The sequence below is a fragment of the Sturnira hondurensis genome, unplaced genomic scaffold (assembly GCF_014824575.4).
Source record: "Sturnira hondurensis isolate 20B ecotype Veracruz unplaced genomic scaffold, ASM1482457v3 Scaffold0012012, whole genome shotgun sequence".
Classification (NCBI taxonomy): Eukaryota; Metazoa; Chordata; class Mammalia; order Chiroptera; family Phyllostomidae; genus Sturnira; species Sturnira hondurensis.
Window position 1 is genome coordinate 2,578,059 of NW_028084643.1, and position 13,046 is coordinate 2,591,104.

At 34.8% G+C, this 13,046-nt stretch overlaps 1 long non-coding RNA gene across 1 annotated transcript in view; it reads right to left on the minus strand.

Annotated features, from left to right (window-relative positions):
* Window positions 1-8,005: 8,005 nt before the first annotated feature.
* The window catches only part of LOC118996970 (uncharacterized), a 164,036-nt gene continuing 158,995 nt past the window's right edge, over window positions 8,006-13,046 (minus strand). Inside the window, exon 3 of the long non-coding RNA XR_005068577.1 lies at window positions 8,006-8,159. This is a non-coding gene — a long non-coding RNA (uncharacterized LOC118996970). The remainder of the gene's footprint in view (window positions 8,160-13,046) is intronic.

The window sequence follows — 13,046 nt, forward strand, 5'->3', positions numbered from 1 at the left end:
CACATTTCAGCTGTTAACCTAGATTCTGCCTTTCACTGAGAAAAATGGGACCACCCCAAACCAACAGTGCTTTGTTTACAAAGCACTGGCCAGAAACTCATGGAATTGTCTCACTCTGTTTCTATTTTTCTCCTAGCAGAGTTTTAGAAGACATGTAGAATTAATTATGACCACTAATTTTTAAAGTATTATTTTACCATGTTAAATGTAGTCTAATTCTAAATTTTCATCTTAAAATAAATAAGAGTCTTTCTTATAAAACACATTTAACCAAAAAAGGTTAAAGGAATAAATATGTTAAATGCTTGATTAATGTCACAGACTGCTAAAGACAGTGTCTATTAGTGTATATTAAAGTAGTATTTCCAAATTAGGAAATTATGTCAACACATCAGGATGATTTGTTTGCCCATGTAGGACATGTTAATTTTTCATTTAGTGGCTTTCAATTTATTTTATTGATTCTAAAATTATAATTTGGTATGAAAAATATTCTAGTGATCTTTGGATATAAAGAAAACACTATTTACCTCAATATCAAGGCATCCAGCTATGCAATTATCACATGAACAATAATAAACTGTTAAACAAGTCATCATTTCAAACTCACAGCACTAAATTTAACTAACAGACCCATCATCATCCTAAGAGGGAAATTGTTGATATAAATTGAGTAGACCAATATCTCCTCAAAAACCTGAAGAAGTGGCTTATATAATCAAATAATAATAATAATAATAACAACGACTACCATCACAACTAACACTAGTGCTTTAAGTGGTATCAGGTGTTTTGCTGAGTGCCTTACCTCATTTACTTCTGGGGACCAAGGGTAAAACGTTCTAACATTTGGCTGAAATAAATGGACTTTGAGGTAGAATGGCTGTAAATAATAATAATAATAATAATAATAATAATAATAATAATAATCAGAGCAATAACATCTATAATATGTCAGACATCCTACTAAATATTGTATATCTCATTTAATCCTCACAATTGCACCATGAGACACTATTAATATCATCATGTTATTGATTGGAAAACTAAAGCTCTGAGATAATAAATAACTTGCTCAAGATCACATAAATTTTAAGTGTCAGAGTTGGGATTCAGTCCAGGACTCAGTTACAGTCAGATATTGACTTTAAATTGGTATCACTATTATTGTGATAGTATACTTTCCACCACAATTTGCTATAGCCTGCATCTTCAAAATAAGAGGGGGTAGCTTGCTAAGATGCCTGCATTTCAATGACTTCTGCCTAGAGAAATCTATACTTATCAGCACGGAAGGAGCCAGAACTTTACTTTTTTTCTCCAAAGCATTTAAGATCTATAAAAATAAAAATTCAAAGTTTGTGATAGCATGTAAAAGGGAACCATACTTAACTTATGAAGAAAATAAGTCATTTAATGAATAAATATCTTTTTTTGTTGTTCCCTTATTTTAGATTAAATCCTCCATACCCCAAGTATTCCAGATATTAGGAAATATTTTGGTGCTATTACATTGCTATGTGATTTAAAAATACCTGTGACTCAATAATTTTGGTAAACTATAATAAGATAAGATACTTTTGATCTAACAATGGACAGGATGAACCAAGTACCAACTGGACCCTAACAAAAGATAGAGATATTTCCTATACTTAAAAATACAGAAGTTGTGATTTTGTTTTTGTTTTTTCTTTGTTTAATTGTTGTTCAAGTACACTTCTCTCCATTTTCCCCTCACCAGTCCCCCCAACTCCAACTATCCTCACCTCCCACCCTTGATCCCACCCCTCTTTGGCTTTGTCCATGTGTCCTTTATACACATTCCTTGACAATCCTTTTCCTTCCCCTTTCCCATTATCCTCTCCCACTTCCCCTCTGGTTACTGTCAGTTTGTTCTTAATTTCAATGTCTCTGGTTACATTTTGCTTGTTTTGTTTGTTTTATTGATTAAGTTCCACTTATAAGAGAGATTATATGGTATTTCTCTTTCACTGTCTGGCTTATTTCACTTAGCATAATGCTCTCCAGTTCCATTCATGCTGCAAAGGGTAGGAGTTCTTCCTTTCTGCTGCATAGTATTCCATTGTATAAATGTATCATAGTTTTTTGATCCACTCATTATGATTTTGATCTGAAGCACAAGTTTTGATTTTTATTCACACATTCACTAGTCAGATATGTTTATTGAATATGTATACATCTTTGCAATTAAGATCTCAGAGAAAAAAGACAAAGATTCTGGTCTCAAATATTGCATTTTAGTGAGTCAGAGCTACATTTCCTTAAGTATGCTTATTTAGAAAGAAATTGTTGGAGTTTTTCCATACTATAACAAAACTTCTCTGAAAATAGATGACTCAATCATACACAATGTACTGAGTCTGGTGTACTGCTGGGGAGCCTCATGACAATGGTAATTTCCAATAAAATAATGGGAGTGAAAGCGATGCTGTGAGTTAGGTGTTTCCTTTAGCAGAGGCGTGAATATGCTCTGGCTCGTTAGAGGATTGTGCCAAAGAAGGTCGGGCTGAAGTTCACTTTCATTCATTTTGTGTCTTTTTTCAGGCTTCTTCCCCCAGTTATTTCCTAAGCTTTCAAGTGTTCCCTATTATTTTGACCAAATGTTCATTGTGATGAAAGGATGTGATACTTTCAGCAGAATTACTTAATTAGGTTTAAGTAAGCAGTACATGCTGGAGGGGGAGGGGTGGGCTAGATTTGCTTTCTAGCCATAAAAGTGTGCTTTATATGCATGCAGCCTTCCTGAGGAACAAAGTTCAGTGATTGCTGTAATGATAAAATGATGAAGGGAAGGCTAAAGCCTGAGAGATAAAAGTCTCAAAAGGAAAATAAAGTAGGGTAGTAGCTGCCCCTTTCTTACTGAAGCATACATTACAGGAACAGGACTGCGGGTTTCATTTCAAGCACATTTTGGGAGAGAGTTTAGTGTAGTGTGTGTTTGTGTATGTGTGTATACCTGCATGTGAGATGAAAACATGTAAGTTAAATTATTCTCATCCTATGTAGAAAGAGTTTTCAAACCATTTCTAAAAAAAGGAAAAAGGTGTGAATGTAGAAGTTTACTGATTATCCCTGAGAGACATTCATTTAGGCAGCATTCAATAGAAACTAACAGAATCAATGATGATTAGAAACTGTTCTATTATTGATAGTCTACTACAAAGCATACATTTCTACACTCATGAAACTCAATACTCCTAGTTTATCTTTCTTTCCTGCAAATACTTTCCTTGCCCACACCCCCACGTTCTGCCAGAATTATTTTTTAAGGTATCGATCATATTACATCACCGTCATGTTTATAACCACCACAGCTGGGCATGCAAAATGTTCCAGTTCTGCCCTCACCCATCTACTCAAACTCTTCTTGCATTCTTCCCCATACTGCATTGTTAAGCTTTCTATTCTCTAACTGTAACTTTTATTTTTACCCCATAGTTGGATTGTCTAGACTGTCCCCTAGCCCAGAATGCCTTCACACCTATTTCCCATCAATTAAAATTCTCCCCACATTTTAGCTATGTAGCTGAAAGGCCTCACAGGCCTCAAAGACTTTATTATCCTCTTCTCAGTTTTCATAGTCCTGCCTCTTTGCTTCTGGAGAATTTTTCTTGGGGCATATCATGAAAACATTCAGTTCATTTTGCCTCGGGTAAGGTATTTACATGTCTGTTTTACTCTGTGAATGTGAACTACTCAAGGGCAGGGCAGGAGGGGTTGCTGATTTGTTTCTTGCCGCATACTAAATATGTAGCCAAAAAGTACTTAAGATTTACATGAGACTTTTCATTATGGAATCAGCTCCCTCTCTAAGTTCTCAAGGTTTTATTTTCAGAAGACCTCAGAATAAGGATAGTCGCGCAAGTGAGAATGTTCACTGCGCTTTGTGAAGAGTAAGGGGCACGCAATTGCTATGTAAATACTTTTCATGAAACACTTTGGGGACTTCATATCTCAATACATGTAGCATGCTATTATCACAAGTGCTTTGAAAAATCTCACATTTTATACCTGCCTTTATAGCTTAATATTTCTTTTATGTACAAGCATATGGTAATGTAATCCTAAGGTAGGCAAAACTTCACTTTAAAATACTTTAGGAAAGAAAAATTGCTTTTAAGCTAAGGAACAGTGCACATTTTTGTATGGCTTTGTTATAAACTTTCGAGCAATAGAATTGGGAAATATTGACACTCTTTTTAATTTACAGAAAATCTAACACGCATCACGATAAAAATATACCTGTGATTCTTACAAAAAAGAACAAAACTAAATTTCAACTAATGTACACTATAAAACTATACTATATAATTTTTCTATTCATTTTAAAAGTTATCCTTTAAGTAGTAAAATATGTGAATATACTTTAATGTCTTTTACGTGTGGAAGTCTCTTCACATGTATAAAAATCATATGCTGTTATTCAGAACAGAGGAATTTACTATCTCTGTGCTCCTAATCAACAGGATTCACTTCAAAAGATTGTAGGACAAAAAGAGAAGTTATGTTTCTTAATACTTGGGTCAAAAGATTTGTACCTTCTTTTCTACATTGATACCTTACATGGATAATAAAGATAAATTATTCTAAAGAATACAAATACATATTTGACAATTGGAGGAGAATGTTTTGTGATGACCTCAATAAATGCAAATAATTACATTATTACATGATTATTTACCTCCAAAATAGATTGAATTTTCTCCCTCTCTCACCTTTTTCTTTTTCTTTCTAAGTATGTTGTTTTAACTTGGAACCCAATTTTGTTCAAAATATTTAAATAAACACCATCAGGATGAAATTATTTTAGGCCTGTAAATAAGACTTAAAAGCTTAGACCCTGGCTAGTGCGGCTCAGTAGATTGAACACTGGACTGTGAAGCAAAGGGTCACCAGTTCCATTTCCAGTCAGGGCACATGCCTGGGTTGCAGGCCTGGTCCCCAATAGGGGGCACACGAGGGGCAACTATGCATTTATGTTTCTCTCTCTTTTGTTCTCCCTTCCCCTGTGTCTAAAATAAATAAATATAATATTTTTAAAAACTTAAAAGCTTAGGAATAGAGATGCCTATTATGAAGCAGTCTTGCTATAATTATTTGCTAGATACCAATGATATGAATCATGGCTCTAGGTTAAGCATAATCCCACAAATGCACCCTGCATATTGATTTCCTTTTTATTTGCAGACTGGCAGAACTGCAAATGTGGGTAAAACACCTTAACACTTAACAGGACAAACAATTACCTACAAACTCAGTTCATCAAATAAAGATTTCTGCCACAAATTTGGTGATCTATACTATTCCCAACACATTTAAATACTGTGACTATTTGAGTTTAGTACTCTCATGAGAAGTAATCTTATAGACAAGTGAATTTTTAGGGAGTTGGAAGGTGATATTTATTGAACTCTAGAGAATTATTTTCAAGCAGTTTAGAAGTTCTCATTTGTATACAAATAATTATTTTAAGCTATAATTTATTGACTGAGTTCCATTTAATTCACTTTCAGAAAGTAAGAAATCTGTAGTAATAAAGAATCTAAAAAGTTCCAGTGACCTAGAATAATCTTCCTTTATTGTTTTCTAAATTAATACTTTTTAATTATATTTTTATTTCTATAATTGATATGAAAATAAACTATTGCTTTGGAATGCATAAAATTCAAAAAAGCTGTAAAAGTTTTAATGGTCTTAAAGTCAGAGGACAAGAGTAACTTATGGTTTCCTCAGATAACTATTGATGATACATTTGCATTACAGAGAAGGAAGAGGGTTAAGTAGAAAGATAAGAAGATCTGATCAAACTATGGTTAATAATTGAGAATTGTTGCCAGAATGTAGTAGGCAAAGTGAATAAAAAGAAGATCTGGATAAGAGTACACTATTTTAAGTTCCAGAAGCCACAATAACAATAGAGTATGTCACTGTATCACCATTTTAAATAATTCTTAGATGAAGAATTTTGAATTATAGATGCTTTGAAATAAATAAAAGGCAGAATAATAATATGCTTTTCTAAGTTGGAGTAACCTCGAAGCATATTTGTAAGCTCATATGCTATGAACTGATACCTTTCTTTTTTTTTTTTAATTCTTGTCCAAGTACAGTTTTCTGTCTTATATTCCCAGCCCTGTCCCACCCTGTGCTCCCCACCTCCCTCCCATTTCCGCCCCCCACCTTAGTTATTGTCCATGTGTCCTTTCTAGTTGTTCATGTGAGTCCATCCCATTTTCCCTTGTGATTCTCTCCCTCTCCCCTCTGGTCCCTGTCAGCCTGTTCCATATTTCAGTGTCTTTGGTCATATTTTGCTTGCTTGTTTGTTTTGTTGTTTAGATTCCTGTTAACAGTGATATCATATGGTATTTGTCTTTCACTGTCTCCCTTATTTCGCTCAGTGTAATGCCTTCTAGTTCTATCCATGATGTTGCAAAAGGTAGGAGCTCCTTCTTCCTTTCTGCAGCATAGAATTCCACTGTGTAAATGTACCATAGTTTTTTGATCCAGTCATTTACTGATGGGCATCTAGGTTGCTTCCAACTCTTGGCTATTGTAAATTGTGCTGCTATGAACATCGGGGTGCATAGGTTCTTTTGGATTGGTGCTTCAGGATTCTTAGGATATACTCCCAAGAGTGGAATTGCTGGGTCAAAAGGCACGTTCATTTTTAGTTTTCTTAGAAATTTCCATACTGTTTTCCATAGTGGTTGTACCAGTCTGCAATCCCACCAACAGTGGACCAGAGTCCCCTTTTCCCCACAACCTCTCCAACACTTGTTGTTTGTTTCTTTGTTTATGCTAGCCATTCTGACTGGTGTAAAGTGGTATCTCATTGTGGTTTTAGTTTGCATCTCTCTGATAGTGATATCGAGCATCTTTCATTCTGTCTCTGGATCCTCTGTATGTCCTCCTTGGAGAAGTGTCTGAGAGCCCAGAAATAAACCCAAATCTCTATAGTCAATTAATATTCGACAAAAGGGGCAGTAACATAAAATGGAGTAAAGATAGCCTCTTCAACAAATGGTGTTGGGAGAACTGGACAGCTACATGCAAAAAAATGAAATTCCAGCACCAACTTACACCATACACCAAAATAAATTCAAGGTGGATAAAAGACTTAAATATAAGCTGGGAAACCATTAAAACCCTAGAGGAGAACATTGGCAGGAAAATCTCAGATAGTCCAGGCAGCAATATTTTTACTGATACATCCCCTGGAGCAAGGGATATAAAGGAAAGAATAAACAAATGGGATCTCATCAAAATTCAAAGCTTCTGCATGGCTAATGAAAACAGTATCAAGATAAAAATAGAAGCAACTGTATGGGAAAACATATTTGCCAATGATACCTCAGACGAAGGTTTAATCTCCAAAATATACAAAGAACTCACATGACTCCACTCAAAGAAGACGAGCAACCCAATTAAAAAAATGGGCAAAGGACTTGAACAGACACTTCTTCAAGGAGGACATACAGAGGTTCCAGAGACACATGAAAAGATGCTCGATATCACTAGCTATCGGAGAGATGCAAATCAAAACCACAATGAGATACCACTTTACACCAGTCAGAATGGCTATGATACCTTTCTACAATATAAATACCTAATGGCAACGCATTCTCTACTGCACCTTCAAATGTACAACTGTTAATTTTATCATGGTCCAGAGTAGTAATGTAAAGAAAAAGTCTCTATAGTTTGCAATTTTGGCTATTGCATTAAACTAGCATCCATAGCATTCTTGTCTGCTTTATATGAGTCTTAAAATAACTTCTCTTTCCTCTTAAGAAACAATAGACTCAATTATTACTATATATATTCTACTGAAACGAAGGGATCATCATTCTTTAACAACCCATTCCATGGACTTAGAAAACAAATGGCAAAGCTATATGTTATCCAATACATCTTGGCAGCACACTAAAGCCATAGAACAAGTGATAAATGATCAGATAGATGTCTTTCTGAAATCTTACCTGGTTTACTCTTTTTAAAAATCCAATCCTTTCTGTATACCATGCAACTCTCTTGGTCACTGGGTGAAATCCAAACTGGATAGTTGATCATGATAATTCCAACATGTCATGGACAGCAGCATCTCTTAGATTCCCACAAGCCAACTGCTTGGAATGAACCTGCAACAAACAAGGTATTTCCTCATTTTAATGAAAAAATAGTGAACCACATTCTAAGTGTAGAAGACATCACTACTTAATTAGTAAAGAAATAATAGAGGAGTGTGTGAGTGGCTATAAATGCCTCTCAAGATGCTGATAAACAAAGTCAGAAGACAGACCTTTAGAAGGTTCTATAGGAAGTGTTTTTTGAAGGGTGCATCCTACCTACTCTTTGTGCAATTATAGATCTATTTAAGCTGTTGGCATAAACAAACACTATTGGTCCTGGCTGGTATGGTTCAGTGGATTGAGCAGCGGCCTGTGAACCAAAGTGTTGCTAGTTTGATTCCCAGTCAGGGCACATGCCTGTGTTGCAAGCCAGGTCCCCTGTAAGGGGCATGTGAGAAGCAACCACACATTGATGCTTCCCTCCCTGTCTCCCCCTTCCCTTTTCTAAAAATAAGTAAATAAAATATTAAAAACTAAAATACCATATGATATCACCTTTAACAGGAACCTAAACAACAAAACAAATAGGCAATGAAAATATGACCAAAGACACTGAAATTCAGAATAGGCTGACAGGGACCATAGGGGAGAGGTGAGAGAATTTCAGGGGAAAGGGGAAGAATTCACAGAAACTAGTATAAAGGACACATGGAGAACAACTGGGGGAGTGGAAATGGGAGGGAGATGGCAACCACGGGTGAGTGGGCTGGGATGGGAGTGGGGGATGGAAAATTGTACTTGAACAGTAATTAAATTAAAAATAAAAAAATAAATACTATTGGTATTAATATTTGTACATTTTATAGTGTGCAACCCCTTCTTTTTTCATTTGGGTGACCACTTGGAATACTCAGAGCATTTTTTTTTACTTTATTTGTAATAATCTCAGAGTAACTGGGCAATGAAGTTCAACAGGACAAAATCTAGAGAAAATTAGCATCTAGAAGAAAATCCATATGAAGATCAGTGAGAGTTTCCTTTGTGAGGTCTGACACTGCAGTCAATGTCAACATTCCTAATATAGCAATTGCATCATCTCTATAGGACAGTAAATGAGCAACCCTTTTGAGTGGCATAGGTGAGGTGCTGCAAGTTCATCAGCCACCATTATCTATATTGAGATACAGACTATAAGACAGTCACCAAAATAAACATATTGTAGCCATGGTTTGGACACAAATGCCCAGGAAAGTAATTAGATAATTGATTTTAGTGCAATCTACCACATATTTAATGGTTCAACTATTTGTGTGTATATGAGCAAATATGCTGTTTAAACTACTTAAGCATGTTTAACTTTCATTCAAGAAGAAAAATCCATGCACAACCCACAATTCTTATTGCGTTGACACCTCCCACACAAGTAATTATGTTCAAGAGAAGTTTGGAAAGATATTAATGAACAGATTTGCTTCTTGGTCTTTTCAAAATAACCTTTAATAACTTAAAAATTTTAGCTGCAACAACCATATTTAGTTATGCAGATATAAAAACAAATTTATTATTATTATTTTCTAAGTATTACAAGATAAACGGCTAAGGATTTATGATAAATCTGTAAGAGGCCTTCTTTGAGTGGTTTTATGTGCTGCAGATTCATGGGCACAGGTGCAAAAACTGATATTAACAAGCCACAAACTGATATATCCTCATGCACCAGTGATTAGAGATTCAAGTATTCCCAGAAGTCAATGTGGAGACTTTGTTAAACAAAGACACAGTAGTAGATATCCAATTGTGCTATTACAGCAAAAATACTAAGGGCTGAAGTCAAGCATTACCTAAAATGTGTCACCAGAAAATAAGTCCTTAAAAAATACATGTGTACCTGGACACAAAATGACCATTTTGCAATTAAAAATAGGAGTGTTATTTTGGTGTTATTACTAATATACATAAATACACACAAAAATGGCTAAAATTTTATAATCTATTGATCCAAGCTCTGATATTTTGTTCAACTAAAATTTAGTAAGCTTCTGAAACAAAACGTTTCTATTCATGCCAAAAACTACTTCTTTTCTTCTTTGAGGATACTCTGAAAATTATCAAGTCAATTCCCTCATAAAACAAACATGTTTTCATGAGTGGTAATTATTTTTGTTCTCTTGGCTGCCATGCAGGATATTTGAAGAAATCATACACTGGCCACTGACATAGAAGTGTTTATAAACATAACCTCTAAGATCCAAAACTTACTATAAAGCAAGGAATTTTTGAAAGCTACTTGCATTCAAAGCACCCATCTGTGCTCTAGTGTGACATAGTTTAGTTCTGCCACTTAAAGGAGTAAAAATAAGTAAATCAGAATAACTACTTACTTTCTAAAATGGTCATATTTTATTATACAGAGAAGATGTTATTGATCCCTTTTTGATGATGTATGTTTCCAGTAGTGATGGTTTTTCACTGACCATTTATCACTGACTTACTCATTCAGACAATTATTCATTCCAGAAATTTTAATTAATTCAGTTGCACCAAGGATGGGATTAGGGGCTCAGATACAAAGTGAAAAGACACATACTCCTCCATTATAAAGGTTAGCATCTATTCTATATTGATTTCTTGACACATATTTGTATCCAAGAAAGGTATCAAAATAATTTGCCTTATGTTATATGCCAACCACTGTGTGACTAGACTATGGGATTTTATGAAGTTTATCAGTGAGTAAAAAAAGCACTATCAGCTAAGATTGAAGCTAAAAAAATAAAAGGACCGATTCACACAGGGGACTCATGTAAAGTTCTTAGTGTATGTAATGGTTTTTGTGTGACCTTGAAGTCTTTCCCTGTGAGCCTGCCTCCCAATACAGTCCTGTGTGATCTACAACACGTGTCAACATATTTTGGGGAGCAAAAGTTGATTGTTTTATACAAGCTGATTCACAGATATTTGTATTGTCATTCTTTCTCAAAATATTGCCATATTTTCTCAAAAGAGGATATATGAAATTAGTATGTATTCTCCTCAAAACAGTCCAACAGGTGTTCATAACAAGTATTAATTCTATGACATTGGTTGGAACTTCACTCTAAGAAAATGCTCAGAATAAAAAATTCTTAAAATAATTGTTCAGTTATTTCTCCTCAAACATGCCAGCTATAAAATAGAAACATGAAAACGTAACACACAGAAAATGCTTTTTAAAACGCTACTAGAAGTTAAGTGATTTTCACTAGAACTGATATGCTTTTGAAATGGTTTGATTTTCTCCCATTTTCCAATCTTCTATTTTCTGAATCTCTGCTTATTACTGGGATGACTAGCCTAAAATCATGCCTTTAAAAATAAATGTTGCTCTTATTTCGGGAAGCTTGTATTCTATTAAAATAAATATTCAATAAATGTATTTTATTATATGCACACTATACCTCAACAATGTTAATTTAACTCCCCCCATAGCTTTCCTGCAGTGTGGTCTAGTTTATTTTTCTAGCACCTTGCCTCCCAAGCTTCCTTGCTATCTATATGCCTATTTTTTGAGGCTTGCATCTCCTCAGCTAAATTATTTTTCTGTTTAAGAAACCCAGAATCATTTTCTAGCAGTTATAACTAAGAATCCAGACACACAAATTTACTCTTTAAAAATGATAGAAAATCTACTAGGACCCAGCAAGGAAACTAACCCAAAATAACATGAAGTATACCTAAAAGAACTACAAAAAAATAAAAGCAGAAAAAAACTAAATTTGTGGCTGAAGTCATGATTCAGTTAGTAAAATTACCAACAAAATTGAAAATCTTTACCTGGGTTCAAATCAGATATTTTAGCAAATGCCTTAATTACGCAGCTTATCAATTTTTTAAAAGAGAACATTGAGAATGACTTCTAGATATGATGGGATAGTTAGACCAATCTTATAATAAAGCTGTATTAAATTGGAAGTGAGTTGCTTTACCAACAAACACACTTGTAAATCCTTTAAAATGGGAGCACCCTGTTACATAAGTGTTCAATTGAAAACCATAGAAAAGGATGCATGCTCATACCATTGATAATTTCAACAAAGCATAAAGAGTAAAAATATAAAATGTAGACAAGAGAAATATACAACAAATTTGGGTCACTGGTTACACCAGGAGCAGGAGGCAAAAAGAACTGCAAAGGGGGATTCCATGATATCTACAAAGGTTTGTTTTTTTACGCAACAAACATGAAAACCAAAGATCTAAACCAAGTATGACAACATGCCAAAAGTTGTTCAACTGAATAGTGGTGAATACATGGGATATATTTCACTATTCACTAGATTTTTTACGTTTGTTTAAAATATTTCCTTCAAAGTATAATCTCCCTGTATGACAAGCCACTTTCACATTTTGACTGCACACAAATTACCTAAATTATGACTTTTAAGATAATTTTTGTATCTTTTTACTTCATATTGATTCCTATATAAGAGGAGGCATTCAGAATGAAGTATCTTCTCTGTGCAATTCTGAGTTGTACCTGCATTGCCATTTTGCCGGTAAGGTCTGTGTCCACATTACAGTAGATGATGCCTGCTGCAGCTGAACACTGTTTAAGGCTAATCTCACTGGGGGAGAGCACTCACCATGGTTCTGACATCATACCAACAGACACAGCACTTCTTTGCTCCAGGTATGAACGTCAGTTGGGTGGACATTCAGATCTCCAGAGCTGTATGAAGCAGGTCATTTTATGGTTGGATTTGGTGCACTTAAGGCTCCTCAGATTTAGATATAACAACTGTGACTGCAAATCTGTAACTCCTGACTGTCCAAGTCCCTCGGGGCTTCAGGCCTTTTCTTCCAAATACCTATCCATCACGTTTCCTGGGTACCAGTCTGGCACCTCAACTGCAGGTGATTCACAATTAAACTAAATAACTCCCTTCAGAAAACCTCTCTTAGTTTTCAGCTTTTCTA